This window comes from Rhea americana, unplaced genomic scaffold (genome assembly GCF_003343005.1).
Source record: "Rhea americana isolate MKP2758 unplaced genomic scaffold, rheAme1 scaffold_22, whole genome shotgun sequence".
In the NCBI taxonomy this organism is placed as follows: domain Eukaryota; kingdom Metazoa; phylum Chordata; class Aves; order Rheiformes; family Rheidae; genus Rhea; species Rhea americana.
Window position 1 is genome coordinate 5,397,424 of NW_028186329.1, and position 24,926 is coordinate 5,422,349.

Here is a 24,926-nt window from a genome sequence, read left to right on the forward strand (position 1 = left end):
AACTGCTTATATATAGTGTTAGCAATTTTTTCTGAGGAGCCAAGGAGAGATGCTGTTTTATACTAGTGTATTTTACTACCCAATTTTAATTGCTGTTTTCATGGAGACTTTTTCCATTCCTAGACTGTCGGTCTTACCTGCTACTGAGAAGTCACCATCTACCAGTACAGAGTAACTAGACAGGGAAGGAGCTAAGTAAATACATTACACATCTGGCTAAATCGTTTCCAAAGAAAAGTAGAGTTATGTTTTGCTTATTTGAACTTTTCATGAAAAATTCGTTGTCTAAAATCCTTAACTTAAGGCCCCCTGCTTCAGAAATTCGTTTCTTGAACAGAAGATTTTCTTTGCGTTCCTTGTGTATGTGTCTTTGCAGGTGTGATAAAAAGCCTATCATCTTGGTTTTGACTTTTTTCTTCCAAGCAAGGCAGAAGTCTTGTTTTTCTAATATCCTTCAGGTAGGAGAGCGACATAAACAATATGCCATTTTTTTAGAAAAGCTATGTATTATTCACAATGTGCCTGTGGGGTGCAAATGGGTTTTTCAGAGTTAAGAACTGTTTTTTTGTGAAGAAGGTTGCTTAATTTATCCCTTTTTCTGGTCAGTCAGTGTTAATTGAACATTGCAAAGGTTTCTTCTTGTGTTTTGAGTGACAGCTGTCTACCATCCTGCTTCAATCTCATCTCATGATCTCGTCCCTTTGCTTCACACCATGTTATTACTGAAACCGCGATGAACCAGAATAGGCTGAGCATGATCTATGACCTTAAGACTGAGAAAACAGTGTGTTTTGATGTGAAGGTGCCACAAATCCTTCAAAACTTGACTGAGATAGCTGAGCCTGCTGATGTYGCTTATGACTGCTCACTGGTCACTGCAAAGGGCATGTTGTGAGCTGGAAAATGCAAGGAAGACTCCATTGGCATTTTTGCTTTTGGTATTTTAACACAGAGCATGCATAACTTATCTGTGTGCAGGGAAAACTATTTAAAGGCAGATTTAATTGTACATTTTAGATAGTATTAAATATTAAAATTTAAACAGTAAACGTTCACCGAAATCTGCCACCATTTTAAATTAGATTATTCCTGTTATTTGCTAGTATTGCAGCATAGCTAAAATGCTGAAGATTTAGTGATTTTTATAAGTACAAATTAGAAAAACTCCTGTGTATATCTCATAAAAATAAAGTAAGCAATAATGTTTGAAATTCTGGGTGACAGAACAGCAACTGCTTGGCTGTATTTTCTCTTACTAATTGTTCACTTAATCTGTTGATGTGAACAGGAACCCATTCTTTTTGAGGACAAGTCTCCTTTTCCTACTACTTTAGAAAAACACTAGAACGTGTAAGACAGGATAGCCAAATATCTCTGTATTTTTCTCCCTGAAAGCAAATTTTGAGATTAAACTTTTTAAGATTAGATTTTTATCAAAGTAATCAACAAAAGTTTAAAAAATCAAATAATTAAAAATGTTTTACTTTGAAATATTGTACCTGATTTTACAGAAAAGTTCATGCTCTGGTCTTTCTATGTTGTTTTAATTAGAAGAAAAGATAGCAGGGAAGACATGAAAACCAAAATTCTAATTTTCTAAAAACATAAGTAATTCTGAATTATACAACTTTTTTTCCTTAAGAGTAAGAAAGGTGAATATGAAAAGAGTATTATCCAGATGTTGGGGGGAAAAGGGTGTATGTCTGCTTTCGGCAGTGGAGAGTCTACTGAAATTTTTCCTTCTCTTTTAAAGAAATGGCAAATTAATCGTGGTCTGTTTCCCCACACATCCAAAATCAAGTTTAGCTAACTCTGCAGCTGTTTTCATACAGTTTTTCCTCTCTCTCTTTTCTTTTTCTTTTCTTTTCCTTYTTTTTTTTTTTTTAATGGGAGATKAATATTTAACAAATTAACAGAGAGGGGACCCATATGAATCCCTTCCATCATCTACTTAGGTGATTCTCTTCCTGGAAGATTTTGTCTGACTGAATTGTTTGGATCGACAAACGCTGTGTGCGTTAGTTCCTGGTCAGTGATACCCAGCCAGTATCTCGTAACAAGGATTTTTACGTCTGCTTTTCCAGTGCTGCGCTACGATGGTGCCACAGCAATTTCACAGAACTTAAGGATGATTTTTTTTTCTTCTTTCCTTTACAGCAGTGCAGGTTAAACTTCAGGACCTCAGTCTGTATTATCTGCATGTCCTAAATGTGCACCTCTGAAACATAGAGATTATTGACCTAAAATCAAGAGCAAATATTGTTTTCTTCATGTAGCATTTTATTCTGTTTAAGAATAAAAATGCGTAGCAGAAAAAGCAAGTTTGTTCATGCCTTGTTTGAAGCAATTGTTTTGTCCATAGTTTCGTTTGTGATTTTCACTTATTAGAAGAATGTTATTTGGGGAACATTAGCAACATTAGAAATACTGAAAATCAACACGGTTTTCCCTTTGGTTTTAAAAATAATGAATTCTTTATTAACTTCAGGAAATGTCCTTCATGAAAAAAAACACTTAAGTTTGTGGGCAATGTTACGCTAATATTTCTGGTTTGGGATCATTCTTGTATTATTCTCGGATTACTCTCAATTTTTTCAATTTTTCTTCACATTTCTTTATTTGTGGCCATGCTTGTATTACTATGGATTTATTTCAAAAAAAAAAAAAAAAAAATTTTTTTTTTTTTTTTTTTTTTTTTTTTTTTAATAAGACTTCTTTTCTTCTTCCCTATCTTTATACAGAGAATAAGCATGGGTGTATAGTCTTACAGGAAACCTGACTGGAACATTATACTGTCTCTTCCTGAATCAGTTTAATCAAAAATCCTATTGGAAAACAATAAACTCAGAGCAGCGGTTTTCTGTACCTTACATTCAGTAAAGAGACCATTTTCCAACAGTTGAGAAAGATGAAAAATGATTTATTCCAAATACATATTGCAAAAATTTCTAGTCTTTTTCTGAATAAGTAATTGCAAAAAACTAAAAGCTGAGGTGAAAAATATTATAGATAGACATATACACATATAGTGTATGTATTTATAATATATATATAGATATATACACACACACACAAAATATATAATGATAGCTCTTCCTCACATCCTAGTGGAAACTGAAGATTTAGACATCTTTAGTCCATGAATTTGAAAATACAGGATTGCATCTCATTCCCTTTCTCCAAATATTTTCAACAAAGACACTTAAAGCACTTATACAAAAGAAAATAATTCCTCTCATTAAGTATGTTTACGTATTTTCAGATATCAAAATGCTGAAATATAGATGAGTTAATTTCACTGCCTCTTTTCTATGTGTTCTCCCAGTTAATCTGCATTCTTTCACCTATGTGAAAGGAATCATCCTTTAGATCTATTATAATAAAATTTTGAAGAGCTGAAAATAGTAACTCAAAATGTCTAATTAAATGGAAAATATTCACTTTTTTTGAAGTGACTTTGATTCAAGGCCTAATATGGTGGTTAGTCATTTCCATATAGCTCTCTGGCCAGATTTACAGTCCAGTACTTCATGAAATTTCCAGAGTAGAAATAGAAATTCTGAATTCATTCATTTTGATACCATCTTCTGCTCGCATTATATTTTAATTTCTACTGCTACAGAGGAGGAATGTTGCTAAGATTCAGAATCAAAATCTGTGCCAATGAATCAAAATTATCAAAATATGTACTTGCGACAAGTAAAAGCATCTTTGGCTGGCACAGCGAGAGGTCGGGTTAGAGCTCTGTTGCCATTAAAAGATGGTTGGCTTCATAGGGTAATGTGGCTGTCTCATTCCTTTAGCTATGCATCATGATCATTAATTCTTTATCAAATGTGAAGTGACTGCATCACTTGCTTTTGCCCAAATCATGTTTTTAAGGATCAACTCTGTTGTTGGCTTTATCTGTTACCATTTGGCTGTTCTTGTTCTGTGTGAGCTGCTCCTCGGCTTTTTTTATTGCATTCAGCCAGTTTAGTGCTCTTCCAATAATTTTCTCCTTTATTGCTGACCAAGCCATTTTAATTGTTTGATTTATTTCCTTAATGTGTGGAATCCAAATAAGTTTGAGTCCTTGTTATAAACTACAGGAGCAAAATTACTTTTTGGTTTGCTTTTAATCTCTCCTAACCCTTTCTTATGAAAGGGTCAAATATTTTGTCAGCACTCTTGACAAATTCTATGAATTACTCATTTTTGACCTTGATGCATACTAGTTTTATTACTTATTTGCATGCTGTACTAATTACTTTAAAAAAGGGCTTTATCCAAAAGTCTTTACTTTCACTAGCAGACCTTACCATAATATRCTAGAATTTTAGCATGCAATTGGATATCTACATTAAACATTGATAYCTAAAATTTAAAAAAATGTATTTTGCAGGATCATCAAGACTTGACACAATTCTTTATTCTAAAAAWTCTAAAAGTCATCTCTAGATATTCATTCAGCCAGCTTTCCTAGTACTTCCAAACAGCTGGTGATACTTAGCACACTATGCTGTGGTATGTGCTCAGTGGAATTGTTATTATACAGCATCACTATGATATGCAGACTTTTCTCACGGCTGTTCTTTAAATTTCCCTTTTATGTTCAGTTGAAATAGGAAAGATAGCGTTATCGGAGAGTTGCTAGAAGTAAAGGACAAACAGTTCCGTTGACTTTTGTCATGATTTTAAACAAAACACATATGGGAAGAACCAACTGAAAAGGAACTTCGTGGTGCAACACCAAACAAAAGCAATTGTAATAAATGGTATCAGATTACTTTAACTGCCTGAAAAAAAATCATGAGCTTTATCATTTTGGAACTGAAAAAAACRAATGGATCTGAATTGGCTCTTTTGTACTGCGTATGTTTTCGAACCGAAAATGAATTAGCTCTTATCTGTTACTTTATTATTAAGARGGTAGAAGCTAGAAACATTTATGCCTTTTAGTAATGTTTAATGATACACAGGTATAAATGTGTTGATCTTGCRTGGCTTTTGCTTTTTTTCGACTTCTTAACACTTGCCAAGGCAGATCGTCCAAGTTAGAATTCACATGGGTCAGTTCCAGCTCACATGCTTTATTTTTCTAAGATGCTTGCTGCTTTTCACTTTCATTTTTTAATTGGAAGAAAATAGACTCACTCATTCATTCAAGTCGTCTCCTACCACTTTTCTAGACTGTGAGCTTCTTACATTTTAACAGCCAAACTGTCTGAGATGTAGATGTTTGCAAAAGCCAACTACRTTTTGTCTGTCGTGGAAAGTGCATAATACCGGTATGTTCTGCTTAAACAGCATTAAGCTATACTTGTAATGGAACAGCGGTATGAATRCCCAAAATACTCCTTAGTAATAAAAAAATCTGTGATGTTATTTTGCTTCTCTCGGTGGGCAGTAGTTTTTTTGTGCATTATATCAATGGTCATGTAAACTGCTCTCTGTGGTTCTTTGGAGTCCCATCAAATGGGGTCCAGCTACTCCCCTCTGGGCAGCTCTGGAGATTTGGTGCAAAACTTTTATGGAAAAGGAATTGTCTTCGTTTTGTGTTGTGCACAACATTGTGTGTTGTTGAACAGATAAAATAATTTGTTTCATATAAAATTACATTATTATAATTTTCAATGTACTGTCAATAACACTTTAGCTTTATCAACGAAAATTTAAGTTGGTAATTTCAGTAATGAGTGAYACAAATTCTAATAGCATGTGGCAGCTTTCATGAACTCTCTTTAAGCCACACGAAGAAGTATTGATTTTTATTAGGATAGTCATAAAATTTGCAGTAAATAGTTATTGGGTATTTATAGTGGCACATTGAGAGCAGCTTATTGTGTATGTACTGAATCCCCAGTTACTTCTGTCTTGCTTAGTTAGGTCATGTAATGGAACAGAAATTGTAAAGCATGTAACTGATAATTAACAYAGGATGAATCAAAAAATATTGTTTATTTTACGTGTGAATCCATGCAGCAAGTGTTTACTCTATTGATCTTCATACTCAAAATCTACTGCATTTCTAACAGCAAGTACTGATGATATTCTAAGAATATGTTATTGCATAGAAGAACAGGATTTTTCTGTTAATATGCTTGTTATTTATGATTCTATGGATCTTAAATGACATTCAAAAAGTATTATGTAAAATTACTGATAACACAGAAATGTTCTCCCAGAACATCTTTGTGTACCCTAGAAAGATGATTTCCGTTTTATTATTAAATATCAAAAAACAATCAAACAAAAAAAAACTTCTATAAGGACTATAAACTACCATTTCATGTCTAGAAGAAAATTGTCAGGCACTAGAAGGTGCTGCAGTTGCAGATGTCCATGCTGTTGAATCTACTAGTTTTGAATTTAAGATGATGTGTGCTTTTTCTAAAGATTAATTGACCTTAGAGGGCTGCTGTGCTCTCATTTCCTAAAAGCACCAACTCCCAAACAGTAGCAAGAGCTGGTGAATTACTTTCCTGGCCTGGCTGGTTTTGCACCCTGGATGCTTAGAGCATAGATGCAAATCTCTGTGTCATGTTCTCTCCTTTGTCCCTAACCTTGGACAAGCCTGTGCACAAAGTGCGAGATCCATTTAGTTCTCTGTCATGTTGCTCTGGCTCTTCATCTGCAGACATTGAAGAATCTGCATTTTTTTTTCTTCCTCTTCTTATGTTTCTCTTTTAAAAAATGATTTTTTTTCTGATGATAAACAGAGCTTACCAAGAGTCTCCTAGAAAGACATGCTTCTACTGCTTTTTTACTCTGTTTTGTTCAGCATCAGATTTCTTCCACTGCTGAGCTGATTGCAAGGAATTGTTCACCTACTTCAGGGGATTTGACTGAAAGTCGAAAGAGAAGTCTTGAATGAAGTGTAGCTCTAATGGATGAAGATGGATATAAGTAAGTACAAACAGCTTTTCATCTGAGTGCTAGTAGAGACCGGGGAAAAATGATCCACACTTTACTGAGAATGTTATGTCAGAAACATGTTTCTATCCTCTTGACCACCAGGCAAAACGTTAGCCATGGCTACTGAGTCAATTTGTCTTTCAGGGCCAGAGACTTTCTTAGCCAAATCTTTCTGGGGTCTTGAGCAGCGCCCTTCTTCAGACTCTAGCACACGACCTGGGTAGTTCTCACCTGCCCACTTGCCTACTGCTGCCCTGGCAGTTGGACTGGAACCAGACGCCGGTTTATGAAGGTTATGCCTTCCCCCTCTGCAGCCTTTGTCATACCAGTACAGCTTGTCTAGTTCTTYGTTTGCTTTCTGTGCTTTTTTGGTGAAAGTGGCTGTTTTATTGACTCTTCCTATCTTTCTTCTTCCTCAATATACAGTGAGTGCTTTTTGCCTGAAGCGAAAAAGATAATCTRAATTAATAACTGGGGACTCCTGGCTGTATTCATTTGCCCAGAGAAAAAAGACAATAGGGAAAGCTATATGATAATTAGCTATGTTAAAGAATCATTTGATAATACACTCAATGACTAGCGTATTAATGAACTGCTATACATGGCACACCATCAATTGATGAACTAGTGAAATTGTGAAGCTATCCTGTCTTGCAGATATATTAATTGTCCTTTTCTGCCTCCTCAGAACTAAGTATCTCAAATTACCATTCATATCACTCTTTGCACTCACAGATTGATTTTCTGCTTTGTTTGATCATGCTTGCAATCAAAAAGTACAACTATAAATGGCAAAGATGATGAAGACAAATGCTTTTTTTTTTGAGATTACTTATGCTGCAAAAGAAAAGAGTACATGCTTTCCCACAGCAGCATTTTATCAGAAATAGTTAATTTAAGCCATCTATAAAGCAGTAAAAAAAATGCTAGTCATATTGCACCATCCTTACTAAAAGTAAAGGCCAAGTAGTACGGCTGTAAACATCTCCTTCCCTTGCCCGTGAGGTCTGCTTTTCCAAGTACCGTTGTGGCAGGGCACTGGTGGCTGAAATACCAGGAAATTCCCAATATAGATGGGTTTGTCACATTTATAGGAAAGGAAAGCCACAACTCACTTCCCGTATTTTATGACTTTATACAAAAATTCTGGAATCTTGTGAAGATCTTGCCCCACTGACATCCAAAATGGAGGTTATCCTTCGAATCAGTTATCCTTTAGCTAGAGAGAGAGCAGAGAGAAAACAGCCATGCTGTGTACRTCATTAAGAACATAGGATTTGGCTTTGCTTTACAACCTGTGTGTCAGTGTCCTGGTATTACAATACTTGCTACATACCCAAAAGCCTAGCTCCTACAGTTAGGAAGTTTCAAAAGGTACAAAGCCAAGATTTTCTGAAGTGATTTCTGTGTTTAGGGGTCTTTGGGTTTGAATGTATATCTTGGATCATAATTCCTCAAAGCTGGGTTCTGGGGCTGAGGTCCTCGAAGGCCCCTGCTGCTCTGTGCCTGTTCGGGAAGATTAGAGTTGGCAGTTAGCTCAGAAATTCTTCACTGGTGTGTTGCTACTCCCTGTTCCCTTCACAAGAATTTCAGTATGTCCTTGGTGCTAGCAATACTGTCTTCAAAGATTTTTTTAAGTACGTGAACAAAGTAGTTTCATGTTTTTTTTTTGTTTGTTTGGGTTTTTTTTGGTCATTCTAAAGATAAATGGCAAAGATACCTGTTGTTGAGCTAACAGAACAATGCTGCTTTCAACACAAAAGCTATGTACAGAGAAGCTATGTAAAGCAGAACTTATCAAGTATTGATGTAAATATCACYGAAAAAATAAAGAATATCTTGAGTTCTATGGCAAGAAAGGACAGTAATAAAAACTTACTCTATACGCGTTGATAGTGCTTTTTAAWGCCATGGCTATTAAGAGGCTTAAAGAATACTTTGATCTTGCTTTGCCTTGGGTGCATGGTGTTAGATAAGAGTGTCAAAAAAATTCACAGCTCTGTGATTTTTCTAACTCTTCTCTCTTCCAATGATACCTGATAAGAGAGGAGTCATTAGTAGAAAGATTTTGTCTATTAGATTAAGGTTTGCACCAAATGCTGTGAAACCTCTACCACCTTTTAGGAATGACAGCAACTATTTCTTCTTTTATTCCTTGTGTTTATTCAGGTGTTTGAAAAGGCCTGCTCTCTGCTCTGCAAAAGGATTCAGTCCTTCAGCTTTAGAATGTTCACATGCCTTTTTTCAAAGRCCATTTGGGGAAGTATCACCTCATTCTGAAGTTGAAACTTCAGTTAAACGAGATAAATAATTGAAGGTCCCAGCCCCTGGTAGACTGGGTATTTATTTTGCAGGCAACAGCGTTACTGACCAATGCTCTACCGAGTCTACGTCTGTGAGTCACAGGTTCCAATCTCCACCCTCCTCTCCCTTCCCTACCATGATTCCCAAGGTTCAGTTTGTTGATTTTTCCCTTGAGAAGCCTGAATTCCTGCCTTTACTATGAATGAGCAGTAATGGGTACCCAGCTTTGCTTGGGCAAAATGGAAATTTTGTGCAAGAGTGAATTTGTGCAAAAGTTCTGTAAAAGCCTCAACATTTGTTTCTCACTTAACAACTGCTGGCAAGAAGTAGCTATAATTTGGTTTTCATAAGAGGCATCTATCATTCAGAAAATGTGTCTGTTGTTTTTCTAAGTGCAGTTTTATTTGATTTTCTCAGAGTCTACAACAGCAGCAGCACTAACAAGAGTTGTGGTCACTTCTGATCTGAAAATATTTTCTATCTATCTTCTACAAGTTGGCAGTCAGTCACATTTAGAAGCATAGAAGGTAGGTGCTTGCAGTACATTATATAGTTTCTTGGAAACAGTGACTCCAGAGATATAAAAARCACCAAGATCTAACATTGCCACTCCACATATAGTTGTAATAACACAGATGTACCATTCCACAATGTGTGTACATTGTGTATGACAGAAATGGGAGAAGAATCATAAATTATGCAATTTAACCCAAAGAGAATGCATATATAACTGATATAATTTATTTAGTATATTGTACATATCTTAGAGCGCTTATTAACTTTTATAACCATTCTGGGGCTTTCTTCATCTGCTTCTTCCAAAGTTAAGTTGTAGTGCTTCYGCTGCCATGATTCCAGGGCTCATAGAAAACTACCTAAAAACACTGAATAATTGTATGTAGCCTTTATAGCTAATAAATCAAAGTTTGAAAATGTAACTTCTTCCAGTAATGACTGTTGCATCCACCTGAAAAGTCAAAAGTATCTTAGAAATGTGAGATTGTAGCTACCCTTGTAGCTGTGCACATGCCAATTATTAGTCCCTTATACGCACCATTTGTGCATAGCTAGTCTAGACCTGGCTGGAATTACTGAATCGATGTGTATAGAGTGACTTCCCCCCTGAGAAGAAGAAACATTTTTGCTGCCAGTTTGCAGCATCCTGTCCTTACTCCAGTGAGTCTTAGAGTAGTGTTTCTAAGTTTTTATTAGCCTCCTTGAATATGTAAACATCRTACTGAGACAGCATAACTAAACTCCTAAAGACTCAATTAAAAAAAAAAAAACTTTTTAAAGCTTTAAATACTTTCTTGACTGTATGAAGTAGATCCTAAATCAAAAGAATTTGAGTGTTTCTATATGAATACATCTGTGGGGKTTTTTTCTGTTTTCTGTCATGTACATACTGTTTCTTGAGACAACATCACTTTCTGTGAGTACGTGTAAATCATTTCACATTCTTTCATTAAACTTCTTGAGTATTTGAAGACCTGTTCCATACTCAACCTACCTCTTTCCACCTCAGTAAATGTGATAACATCATTTCTGGTAACATTATAGGATGAAAAGCTTAGAGGAACTAGAGCAACAAGGATACGAAATCTTAACAGCTGCATTTTGTTTTCATTTGCAAGTGTTGATATGAATGCCTTCAAAGAAAACTTGAAATGTCTATGACRCTGATCTTTCTTCAAAAAAAGGATGAAAACAAATGCAGATTGAGATAAGAGCCTTTAAAGTATATAGATTTTTTTTAAATATACCACTCTAACATAAATGCAAATACATTAGTTCAAGGTCGTTATGCTAAAGATAACTTTTCCTGTGTTTTTAGCCCATTTAATAGAAGTTTCATATGTTATAGCATAGTCTATTTGTGTATACTGTAATTAATATGGTAGCAGTTCTCATCTAAGCTAGAAGCTYAGTTTGAGGAGATATTTCCTGAGGAAAAAAAATAGCTTTAAAAATTTGAACAGTTTGACTCAACCTATTTGGAGTAACAGAAATAACAGCAGAGTAAATAGATGGAAAAAAATAATGCTTGTTTGTCTTTGAAGGCTATTTAGCTGGTCCACAGAAGTAACTCATTAGGTGATGAATGACCAGTCTTCACCTGGAAAAAATAATTTCAAGTCAGGCTTGGAAAATCTGAGTACTGAATATGCATGTGCATATATCAGTCTGTAAATTTCTGAGCTTGCATACAAGGATATATATTTGGCTGTATTAACATACAGAGGTGATTTGAGTGTTTTCAGTGAGTTGTGAATGTAATGAGTAGAGCTGGTTACTCCCAATCATTTTTTTTTATCTCATTCAATCCCAATAAAATGTGTTAACATTTTAAAGTTGTAAGTACTCTAAATAGTCTCTGATCTTTTTGCATGGAGAATAATTGATGCATATGTCCTTTGCAAACAAACGATGCATAAAACAGGAAGGAATCATGCATTTTATATTCTGTGTGGCCTTGCTGCTAATATGCATTAATATGGAGTTCATACTTATATTTACAGAGGACTGTTGCAAGTACGTGCCTGAACATATGAAACCAAACTCAAAAAGTCATTTCAAATAACCCCTCTGATTCTGGCTGTTTCTTTAGAACTGCCCTATCTGGATCTCTTTTTCAGCCTGCTCCTTTAAACCATAAAAGGCTTTCTGATACCGAACCTGCCTGCTTTCTGAACTCCAGTGGCAGCTGGAAGGTGAAACAGGGAGACTGATACGCTATGTGGTATAAGACACCTGTACTGCGTTGTCGGGGTAAACCTGTGACGTGGGCTTGCGGATGGAACAAACACTCTGGCTAACAGAGGCAGGGAATTGGGGCTGTCTGTACCTTTTGCACAGACCTGGAGAGAGCAAAYCCAACACGCTGCATCATGATGCAGAAAGGAGAGAGGAATTCACACGGGAGGCTGAAGCTGTCTTATACCTGTCCCTGTAAAGCAAATTTGTTCTGTACTTCTGGCTCATCTCTTCTCACACCTTGCATTTTTCAGCCTTTATCTTTCAGCTGAAATGGTTCTGGTGGCTTTCTTAGAATCTCATCATTGTCATTATTTCTATATGATGCAGCCTTATGTATCTTACGTCCTAGAGCACAGAAAGGAAAAATCATAATGCCTAAGCAGTTATGGAGGAGGTGGATGGAATGAGGAGGAGTTCTCAGAGGTTTCAGATTCTGAGTTATCAGATTGGTTTCCTTTCTATGTACTTTCTGACTCCTTGTCATCTTACAAGATTTTAATGTTTTGGATTACAGAATTCCTCTTTACAGGAGCAACTGAATATCCCAAAGATTTGTAGTGTGCTGTCAGAATTGAGACAATAGAGAAGTTTGATCAAGCTCACAGAAGGAATATACATCAACAAGATGAATAAAATACAGGAACTGTAAAATGCCTATTATGTAGAATTTTTAACCAAGTACAGCATTTACTGATATTACCAACATGGGGCAATTTTTAAGCAACACTGAAATTTTCATGYAATGGCACTGGCAGGTTTAGAGGCCCTGCCGTTAGCGCTAATGAGTTTTGCAATTATAGCTATTAACTACAAAAGATTCACTTCCAGAATTTATCTAGAAGTATTTGCACTAGTGGCAGAAGCCACCAGACTCAGCACTCAGACTCTGAAATTATCTGCAAATGAGCAAGAACTTAACACTTGCAATAAATCCAAAAGTCCTTTTGTAGAAATACTTTGAAACATTTGATTTGCATTATTGTCGATATAAATGCTAAAAAGAGAATCCAGAGACATAAGAAAATTTTAAAGCGTGCACTTGAAAGAAGCAAGGTGATTTATATTTCACAGTGCATACTTAACACACATGGTAGTCCATCAAGTTTACATTCAAAGGGACATGTAATAGAAAAAAACTGTTATCAGAGGTACTGTTGGTAATCTGGGTCACATTCACTGTCATCAAAAAAGGGAAAATGCCTTACAGCTGCATAGAAAAGACTGGCCCAGTGGGACAGTTTTTGTTTGCAAACCTTAGGTAATGTTGAGGTTAAAGTTGGCAGCACTTCTTGAAGTAATACTGGACCAATATGTGGATAACTTCTGTCCTCCAGCCACACTGCTTGCTACTCTTGTACCTTGCTACTCCACTTGTTTGTTTGGAGACTCCAGTGTTGAGGGGATTAACATATAGTTATAGAAACCAGCATAAAACAAGCATAAATTGGCTGTCATGTCATTGTGATTTCTAAATATCTTTTTTTTCTTCTTTCTTCGCGCTAGGATAATGTTTTTATTTGAATTTTACCCCAAAAAAGGATGAAGATTAAAGGCTGCCAGGGCACTTTGGATATCTTTAGAATTACATGAGTGCTAATAAATTTTTATATTGTGACACAGCATAGCTAAGATTTTGGCAGCARCTCCTGCCCTTATTTCAAATGGCATTAAACATGAGAAATCTGGTTCTGAAAAAAATTGTCTTTATACTATTATACAATTTATATTTGGAGATGATTTTTTCAGACTTTTCTCCTTTTTATAGCCATAATCTACAAATACTCATGCAAACGAATGTCATTCAAGTAATGTCATTAAAATCAACAAGAATTCCTTTACATAACATACACTGGAACAAGCGAGACACATCTGCTTACATACAGTGTTTATCTTGTTTCTATTTCTCTGGGAAAATTTCTTTCTTTATGATYGAATTAAAGATGTTCAGATATTACTTTCTCACTGATGAACCAAGGGCGCATATGCAGTCCCAATCTATTGGCACAAGTAGATTCTGATTCTGTTTTTCATGTGTTGCAATGGTGTTCCCTTAAGCATTGTTTTGAGAAATAATGCTACTTGCATTGAAAACAGAGGATTATATCACTTCRTTGTAAAGCAGTATCAACACCTTTTCAGGCCTGAGAGTAGCCTTGTTTTGAAGGCTGTCTGAATCTGCAGGGTAAAACCCCGAGCCTCTCTTTTCCGTACAATAGTAAACGTAGATATCCCCAGTCCAGGGTCTACAGTAATGCATCACAATTTTACAGCTTTCACATAYGCTTTCATGCTCCAAATGAGAGTGATGGGTTATGTTCCTTGTATAGTGCTATCCCTGTATTACATTGTCCATAAAAATGGTCTTGAGACTTGCATGAACTTTCTGCTGAGGGCTTTATTATTCTTTCTTGACAAATGTATGCAATCACATTGACTTGAACTAAATTGATTATGCTAAACTACATTGATTTGTGCTAAATCAAAAAGTCTCTCTTTTTTTTTTTTTYCTAAGATTTGCCTCATTCTCATGTATGGCCAAGACTGTGTCTCCTGAAAGCAAATAAGGTATGTGACCTTACTGCAGAGGAACAGTCCTGTAAGTAAAGTGGGATCAAAAGCTCATCCAAAAATTAAGCTTTCTCTTCTCAGAAATAATTCTAGCAATTTCATCGTCATTTTTTAATGGTTAGACCTTCAGTTACCTGTTTCCTTTAAAGATCGTGGCTAAGCATTTTCTTATTCTTTTTTTTTATTAAAAAATCAGTTCTATATTTTATGCATATATTGCAAAGGATTTTCATATTGGTGCATTCCTCTCTTGAATTTTCATTATATTTTGGCTTCTAACGCTAGTCAGCCTGCAGTGTAAATTTTCAATATATATCTGCCAGTTCYCTGTATAGGCACTTATTGCGAGCTATATGCAAAATGACTCATTGTACTACCAAAGTGTCACAAGTTTGATCAGACATATACATTTTTAATGTGCTCCAAGCATCTACTCTGCACAATGTTACCTTTTTTTCTGTTATATTAGATGTTCCCAGTACAGTGAATGAAATTAATTTCTGTGCTGAAMTGAGATCTGTAGAGTTTTAAAAACTCAGCAAATGATTTCTCACTGAGCAGCCCCCTTCCAGAAGACCAGTGCTTCAGGAGGAGCAGTATGAATTTTCAAAGAATTATGTTTTACTGCTCACTTAGCTTCCTGCCACCATGCTTTGATTCCAGTTCCTGATTTGGGGTCCAAACAAATGCTCTGGTAGAGCAAATCATTTCTTCAAAGAATGATACTCAATTTACAAAACCTATCAGGATTATGAAAAGTTTCCTGGTGGTCAGTGTGATGGAAAATTAGCGTTAAAAAGCTGAGGTATTTTCATTCAGGATATTATCATTTTCATATGTAATAAATTCAAATAGAATCACAAATTCACTTATTTTTCTCTAGTTCTAGTTTCTAGTTGCTATAGAGTAGAGGTTTATTAAGGCAGCTGTCAGAATTTTATAAAATAAAGAATGGTAACACAGATTTTTGACATATTGAGGAATGATGTACATAATACAGAGTTGCTCATTCAGCAATCAGCACATATGCTGGTAAGTAGATTTTTCTGTTTTTATTTTTTTAGRGAAGGAGGCCTTTAAATCTGATGCATATGTGCTGTCAAGTGTTTTGCTTATGAATTCATTAATTTTGAATAAACATCATAATTTTTGCTTATCCTGTGATAGGTTCCTATRCTTTGCCAAGTATAGATCTCTGTGTATACAGGACATCAAAGAAGATCCTTAGCTGAATAAACTAACAGAACTACGTTTTTAACAGAAGTGCTCTTTGGCCCATTAGTCCCACCAATACCATAAAAATAGACTCTCTCCAGTATCTTCTCACCTAAACCCACTCCGGTTAGGTACTTCATTTCTCAATATCATGGCTTAAGTTCTTGTTCCTCTTTTCAAACTCTTCAATACAGCTGTGCACTTTCCTGTTGCATCTTCCCTCAGATTCATTTTACTGTTAAGAATATATAGTACAATATATGGTAGGATTAGGTTGCAGATTTTTATACACATTTAGTTTGTGTGTGTCTCATATATATATATATATATATATGCAAGTATTATGGGTAGGTGTGTCAAAATTGATTAAAAATCTGATGTATACCTTTTTTTAGTCTTGGATTGCAACAGTGATTCAGTTAAAAGAAGCATAGAATCTCGTGCTTCTAAATGTATTTGAGGCATTTTAATTGTATTTAATTGTTAGGCATTAAATCTTCCTTAATTGGACAGTCTTAAATTTTAATGTCACTGTCTTGTGAAGATGCATTTTTTTGTAGTACTGAATTTCTGGGATCAAGTATTAATGAATTTTTTTGTTGCTTATTATTATACAATAACATCTTGTCTATACAAGTATCAGGGGCCCACTGCAATACGTGTTACTGAATGAAAAGATGTTGCTGCTCTGAATAGCCTAAAGGCTTCATTAATAACTTTACTATTTGATATTAAATGCACTCTTATCATAGCCATTTGTATCATCGTTGGACACAATATTATTCTCTTGTTAATGACTCCTTTGCTTTATGAATTATTTTGAGCTGTAGGAACAAATTGTGCTATTTCTATTAAACATGGTATCTTACAAAAGCAGGGAACGTTTTTTTTCTCTCAGTGAGTCAGGAAAAGTCTGTCTCAAAATGATGACATTTGAAGTTTATGAGACTAACAAGACGATAAAAGAGAAAATTTGTTGGCGTAGTTCTTCTCTTAGTAACTTAGTTTCCAGGCAACAGATAGATAAACTCCCATAACCATGTTTTAAAAACGGCTAACAGAATATCTGAAATATCATGAGTTCGATATCAGGACAGGGAGAGATGTCTCCTCACCTTGACCTAAGCCTCTTTTTCTACTACTGCGCTTTCTTGAAAGGCTGAATCATTGAGCTTCTTGATTAATCATCTTTACTGTTTAAATTGTATATTCTTGAGTCACTTTGTACATTGCATAGGAGTATATTGGGAATATATGATCCTGTCCAAATTTTTGACTTTTTTTTTTTTTTTTTAAGAAGATTATTCCTATCAGGAAATCTGGCAAAACCCAAAAATCCCTACTTCTCAGCTTATGCTGGATTTGTACAACACCATTGTAAAAGGTTTTCTTCCTCACCAAGAGGCCTAAATCAGAGCTGTTCCATGTGTGATTAAGGTGGGTATGATTTGCATTGGTTTTTCAAACTCTTCTTTTTCCTTTCTTTTGGAATTTCAGTGTTCAGGCCAGGTCCACTCTACAGTTAAAAAGATTAAGAGCATCTGCTTCTCATTGATGTTTTCATTCCTTTTTAGCCTGCTATCTTTTCAGGAAAAAAAAAAAAAAAAAAAAAAAGGACTGCATGGAAATGCTCAGCATTATTATGACTTGGTAGTTCAAAAGGAGAAGAAAATAGAAACCTGCAGAAGGGGAAGCATTGTGTTTCTGTTTCAGCGGAAGCACAAAGTTAATGTGTGATGTCCCTGAGTGATGACAGCTAACAACCCAAGTGCATGGAAGTAAGTGTTGCCAGTCTGCGTTCTAAAACACCTTTAAGCTATTGGTAGCCGGTGCTGCTAAGCAAAATGCTCAAGTGCTTACTTATGCTGTGATACTAGTTAGATTTCCATATATTCTGCTTGATGAATTGCATTTATCCATGTTTCACTGAATCTGAAAAATTCAATGAAAAATAAAGCACAAAACGTAAATAGTGGTAAGTCTACATAAAAAAAAAAAAAAAAGAAGATTGATCATGCAGTAAAGAGCAGTTCATCATTGTGCAAAAGCACACAGAGAAACAAATACTTGAGGCACTGTTCATTTGATAAATCTGCGAGTGACAGCACTTTCTGACAGTGCAGTATGGCGATGCTTTATCCATTTCAGCTACAGGTATTATATTAACTCTTCACAAACCTATATCAAGAGATCATGAAGCCTCTGGTGCCTCATGAAAGACCTTTAACAGCCCAGCGAAATGGCAAAAGGAAAAATGTGCTTTAGTACTGCTCTGGARTATATCATCAAATATCTTCCTTAGAGGGTTGATAAACTTGAAAAAGTACTTTCTTCTAACCAAAATATTTATCATCAAATGCAAGGAGTCTAGAAACAAATTCTGCTTTCTTTGTTCCCTCTTTTCAGTTAAGCTGTTTTTGCCATCACCTCTGAGTAAGATGAAAAAAAATGATCCATTTGGTTTAACTAATGTCAACTAAATAGCTTAAAACGCTGAAAATATATGGAAAGGATGTTATGCAAATGTTTGCACATCTAATTGCGTACACTACATTGTGCTTGTGCAAATATTGGCGTTTGTGGCCTACTTTTTTTAAACAGAAAAGAAGCTTATTATGAAGTGCCTAAATTTCCTGATTGTTAATGAATTGAGATGATTACTAGATGATTTACTTGAAAATATATAAATGTTAYGTAAGTGATATGACAGTATGCTGTGGGACTACTAACAGCAGCCTTCACCTGTCTTGCCAGTTCCAGAATGAATTTTCCACTAACGTGTCTGAAAGTCTCGTTCACTATTGTAGCCATTGAAACCAATGAAATACAAACGGAAATCAACGCTCCACCCTCGCTTACTTATTTAGAACTCTGTATTTCCCCACCAAAAATTACCAGGCAGTCTGTATTCTGTATGTTAAAAGGAGAAGCAGGTTTATCTCTTTTGTACTCTTTTATTCATGCTTTCTCTCCTGGTCATTTTAGTCCTCGTGATTTTTCAAATGCAGGCAAATGATTTTTGCTTCTTTCTGAATACTCGCAAGCCCTGTAAATACGTGCGGTTTGGTGTAACAGCCAACCAAGATAAATGAACTTTCGCTGTTATTCCTGGCAGAACAACTCAACACCACTTGGCCATAGTGCCTACATTTTAATACATCTTCTAATCAGCTTTACACTCACATAACAAAAAAGTTTATATACTCGGTGTGACTTATATAACCAAACTGTATAAATCTCATTTTTCCGTCTSTACAAAACTTCAAGCTCAAAACATACTTCCTCATCTAGTATGTACCTCAAGACAAGGCACAAACGTGACAGAATTTATTAAAACGAGCTYCACTTCAGTAACGTGGTAATGTTCACAAAGGACAAACCTTGAAAATGGTTCCGAACCTGCCAGCTGCAAATTAGACTGGGTAAAATCAGCAGTAAGCAGCTAATCTCTTAACCCCCCCTTGATGTCTAGAATCTGAAACTGGGAGTCGTTACAACAAAACACAGGAGGGTCTGAAGCCGGCAAACAGACTAGCACTGTATTAACTCTGTTTTGAAGGCGGGTCTTTTGCAGCTCCAGCTTAGCAGCCTGGTCAAGGCATTACAGAACAGGGTCACACCGTGCCTGCCACCAGGAAAGACCCCGCTTTTCTCGAGCGTTCTTTCTATTTTCGCTCATTCTCCCAGTTGCACCTACGTCCCAGCTCCCTGAAAGCTCACTCCTTTCCTTTGTTCCGTTCTTCAGTCTTGGCACGTGATTACTTTCCTGCTCTTTTTCAGAGGGTTCCTCCCCTGGACTGCACGTCCTTTCCCAAGGACCAGTGGTCACAACAGAGCCTTATGATTATGCTTATTTTTCTTAACATCTTCGTGAAAGTACCTCTTGAAAGGATCGTGGGGAGTATTTTCTCAAATGCCTTTTAGTKAAAATAAGTAACCTCACAGAGGTGGCTTATTAAAAATTATATTAAAAAAGAGGAAGAATTACCTTAACATTTGACTAAAATATTTTTCTCAACTTTTCTCTTCCTGCCAAAAAATGTTATTTATTTTAAGCTTAAATCTACACGTGAATTTTAACATAGTGTTCTTGTTCTGAGGTTGGAGGAGGATGCAGGAGAGTAAAACTATTTCATTTTGGGGCTTAGCTTGTGCAATACTGCTTCTCTAGATTTTGGTGATTTGGGGGGTTTTGGTGTTGATTTTGAGTGAGGTAGTTTGTTTAATCTGCTTGATCTGCTTAGAGTAAACAAAGAGGCAGAACAGCCACAAGAAAAAAGGGGGGAGGTGGAGGCAAGAAGAGTATGCAGCTCATGCTGCCACTTAATGTCGAAAGATCAAACATCTTCCATGCCAAGGAAGACTTTCAGCTATTTCACAGAGCAGGATTTTTTTCTTTAGGTGGACTGTGAATGGAAATTGAAACAACAATCTGGAATTAKGACTTTGGTAATAGTTATTAACTCYTTCCAATAAAAATCTGYGTGAAACAGATATTCTGATTAAAAGGTTTTTAACCACCACTTCAAACTTATGGTMGATTTCAGGTATTGACCTGTGTATTTAAAGCACTGCTGTGCTTTTTCATAACAATAATGCGGAGYTAGTAATATATCTGCTTTCATTTAGATTATATTTTAATTGATTTAGGTTTTCAGCATGATTTCTACAGGCATGCCAAGCAGTCTTGCACTTGCAAGTAATTGTAATGACTATTGTAAAGACGATGTTGTGTTGGAGGACTCAAATCCTAATGAGCTTCCTAGGATGAGGTGGTGGTTTAGGAGGTGAGCGGAACTTACRTAAAAGCAAATGGCTAGAAGTGAAGAGATGGAGCTTAGTGTTGGCAGAAGGCTGATGCAAGCTAAAACATCTATTTTTGTTCTCAACTGATGTGGAAATGACCCTTCTCCCCAAGAATAGTGTGGATATAGTTAAAAGACTTATCTTTTCAGATGCTCTGRAGTAACTGGTGAGTTGAGAAATAGCATGCTAAGAAGTTTTCTTGACAGTGTTTTCTTTTTATTTTTTAATTACAAATTATTCATGTGATTATGTGAAGGAGCTACCATTCATTTGTGGGGAAAGGACAGTCGTGTTGGTTTGTTGCTTTGGAGGGAGAAGGGTTTGTTTAGATTGCCTTTATTAGCAGCAGCCCTTCGAGTACTCCCTTTATAAAAGCTTGTTTTAGAATGTATTCCTCACTGATAAATTTGAACTGCTAAGCTCCAAAGTTAACAAGTTAGAAATATTTTTTTCAAAATATCACCTGCTACTGCTGAATTCTCCTGAAAACTTGTCYCAGTGAGCTACTTTGTCTGCTTAATACAGTTCACTGCATATACATGTATTGAAGGCTAAAAATAAGTTAAGACAACCATGCAGTAGTGAAGGCATGTCCATTATATCAGAGGACTTTATGGTATGGTTGTATGGTATGGTTTTACTATGGTTATCTTATGTGTATGTTGGGATCTTACTTAAAATGGAGAGTTCCAGTGTTTTATGACCACATATGAACACTTTTGACCTTTTCCGTATTTAAAGAACTCTGCCTTCTATAAACAATGAGTATTTTCTTTGATGCATTTATTGTTGTAATACTTTTTGCATAAAGCAGATGCTTTTTCTATAAAATGACTAGCCTGACACACWGACTCAGACTGTTTGCTCTTTAGTTTGCTACCAGTGGTTGGGAAGATAAGCTCATTAAAATGGCAGTGGGCACAGAAACTAAAAATGGCAAATTGATTTTCCAAATCTGCTGGTGAAGGGCACTGCAATATATGCTTTTTTAAAAAAGSTGTTCTTATCAGTTTATAACCTTTCTATCGATTTTATTTTAATGGTAATTTCTGATTAGTGTTTTGAAGTCTTTGTTCAATAAGTAAGGAAGGGAAGAAGAAAAGGTAACCACACGTTCCTGCAAAAGACAGATATATTTGCAGTTGTATATTTTCTGCCAGGTATGTCTGTGAGAGAGGTGTGTAGAGGAAGGAAAGGTGAAGGAAGAAAAGAGATAAATTTTAAGATAGTCTTGTAGTTGCACCAGTCAGYGGGAACATGATGAATGAGCTCCAGGTACATACTTACCTTAGTAGTATGTAAGCACTCCCAGGTAAGYGCTCTAATCATTGCTCTATCCACCCTGGAATGAACTATGTACGAAATGGTTCTGTGCGAGCCAGCTCTCATGGCCTAGATGGTTGTTTTCTCATCAGTGTGGTCTCTTTCCCTGGCTAATAATCACCTGAGCCTACTGACCCAACACATAGCCAGGTTTCCCCAAGCAGCAAAAAAGCATGCTTCAGATTCACTAGCTTTTTCTGTTTGTCCTTAGCATGTCAGGACTTGATCCAGGAAAGCACTTAGGCCTTAATTCATTAAACATATGTTTATCTTTTTCCCTTTGGTGAATGCTAAAGACTAATAAGGAGATGCTTATGTGATTATTTTTAATGCAAACATCACATATGGTATACATAAACATAAGCACAATGTGCAAGGTCTTTAAATTAAATTCAAAAAGATTTAAATTGGATGTAACAGTCTCCATGCAGAAGAGGGATTTCTCAGATTTAAACTTTTTTTTGCCCCTAAGAATTCTGTTTTAATTCAAACATTTTGCAGAGCAGGTAACAATTTTGATACTAGCACAAGACACTTACTGAAAATTCATTCATCAAATAAAGATATACAAAGCCATAACAAAAGATTACGCTTGACTAAAATATCTTTATGTAATTTCTTACAGGAATTATTAATGAGATAGTTTAAGAACATAAGTTCATGGGAAAAAAGCCAAGTCTGGGGAAAAGATAGTCCATCCAGTTTTGCCTGAACAGCTGTGCCTGGCAATGAGCCTGGCACCACTGGCCTAAGTCCAGAGATGATGCATGCGTGAACCAAAGAAGAATCTGATCACAAGAAAGTCTTGTTATGCCAAGGTATGTTGCATTGCTTCCTTATGTGTGACTTTAGTTCATTGTCTCTGCAAAACACAGCTGAGAGACATGCACAAAATCTCATTCAATTCCAAAAATGGAGAAAACTTGTTATTTTAAGTTATTGTACCTGAAATGTCATATTTAATAAATATATTAGAATCCCAGTGGTTAAGTTGTCTGCGGAAAAGCTGTGAATGCACATCGTTAGTGCATCAGAGCTGGGGAAGAATGATTAGAAAAGAGATGTCTATGGCTTTAAAAAGTTTTTAAGAGTAATTTAATACATTCCACATCAATAAGATATGAAAGATCACCCTGTGAAGGGAAAGGGAGAATTCTACTCATTGGAGAGAGGGAGGAGGGAAGAAAAAACTCCCAGCACAGTAAGGAAGTTACCAATGTCTAACCAAGGTCCTCCTTCCCTTATTTTTCCTATTAGTACTTTTTTTTTTAGAGCTAAATACAAGCAGTATTTTCATTATACCATCTTTGCAGTCTGTTTGAAAAATGAGAATTCTGGCAGCTTTAGACTATGAAGAGAAAGGGGTCAGAGTCTGAAGCAGCATCATGATAGTATCAAGCTACGCATGACATCTATTTTTATAATGACTCAAGCAAAAAGATATTAGCTCTAATAATTTTACTTTCTGCCTTACAAAAATTGCTGGATTCTCAGGTCTCAAGTCAGAATCTTGATGGTGCTTTTGCTCCCTTTCATGAGCACTGGTAAATCCCATTGAAGATACCTGGTATGCCTAATTCCATACCAAAATATTAATTTCCAATCTTCCTATGAGGAGTTACTTGAAATAAATCTTCCATGTTTATTAGTTGAAATATTGCATGTTTGGGGATTCAGCAAAGCATACCTCTGTTAGTAAACTTATTGACTAGAAAATGCCCACTAACATCTCTAAAAGCATACTTGAGTGCTTTCCTGAACTGGGGCTTGAATTCATAAGCTGAGCCACCCCTGTATCATGACAGTCCTGTAGTAGCTGATCCTTCCAAGATGCTCTGCTTTTTTCTAGAAAATTCCACAATGAAGCATGGGTTTGAGATAGCTACTTTTTCAGGCTAACCAATTTTGTAATAAATTCCACCTTCTAGTCATCATTTATGGCAACTTTCTGGCAGTTAAACTAACGACTCTGTAGATGGATTTGTCAGGTGGTTCCACAGAGATTTATGTGGCCTGTGCTGCACCATGACGTCTGGGGTGGCGGTACTACAGAGAGGGGAGGGGGCAGGCACAGGCGAGAGACACAAGGCGAAATGTGAAAGTAAAAGAAACATGTAACTGTAGCCAGAAATAGTAGGAATATTCCTACTTTAATGAGGAAAAAATGGAACAAGACAGTGCTAGCAAGAACTAATAGCACCATTACTGGTTATGATGTTTCCTGCCTTGCCCATAACTTTCACCTAACCTGCTGCTCTAACRCCCCACAGTTATTTCCAAACAGAAACAATATTTTGCAATAATGCAATCAAGTGATAGATTGTGATATATCTCTAACAGGGATGGTTATAGTAACCTTAACTTTCAACTGCCTGAGTTCTGGACTTTCAGAACTCAATTTCATTCTTCAGGAGTATCATTTTTAGCTAAATTGAGCTAACTTAATCCTTCTATTTTCAGTATTAGTTTGTGTTTTATATCTCTGGAGAGGACCTGCAAATTCTTTTCTGAATTAATAAAAATGAGGAAACTTTGTGGGAAAGCTGAGACCACCTTAATTATTGCATCTTTAGCATGAGACTGTCTTAAAGGACTTCTGGCACTTTGAATATATTCTAGCTCTTAACGACACTTTCATGAATATAAATGTAGAAGCACTGCAGGGAACTTTATCACAGCTTCAAATCAACTTGATTTTTTGATGGATTTTGCCAGAGTAGTTATAAAATACAGGCTTTTTGAAAATCAATTCTGGGTCACTTTGATTTGGTTTTAAGTTAATTCCATGTACTTCTGTAAATAGTTAATGGTTCCATTTGTATGGAACCATGGTGAAATGTATTCTTATTCATGAATACAATAAACCCTCTGTTTCCTTAAACAGAACTGATGATAATTAAGATTTTAGAACTGTCATACCAAGGAAGCAGATATTTAAAATAACATTTAAAGCACTATGTACTCCGGTTATTTTGGCATCTCCTTTTATAAATTCTGTACCCACAAAATTTAAATTTAATTGAAAATGATGTCTCACTTGTAACATTTTATACTTG

At 35.8% G+C, this 24,926-nt stretch overlaps 1 long non-coding RNA gene across 2 annotated transcripts in view; it reads left to right on the forward strand.

Moving 5' to 3' along the window:
- LOC146595621 (uncharacterized) overlaps positions 1-24,926 on the forward strand; it is a 48,014-nt gene that overhangs the window by 3,355 nt on the left and 19,733 nt on the right. For both annotated transcript variants that reach the window (XR_014895910.1, XR_014895911.1), the window contains exons 2-6: positions 6,764-6,888; positions 9,619-9,728; positions 14,471-14,523; positions 17,042-17,178; positions 22,496-22,688. This is a non-coding gene — a long non-coding RNA (uncharacterized LOC146595621). The remainder of the gene's footprint in view (positions 1-6,763; positions 6,889-9,618; positions 9,729-14,470; positions 14,524-17,041; positions 17,179-22,495; positions 22,689-24,926) is intronic.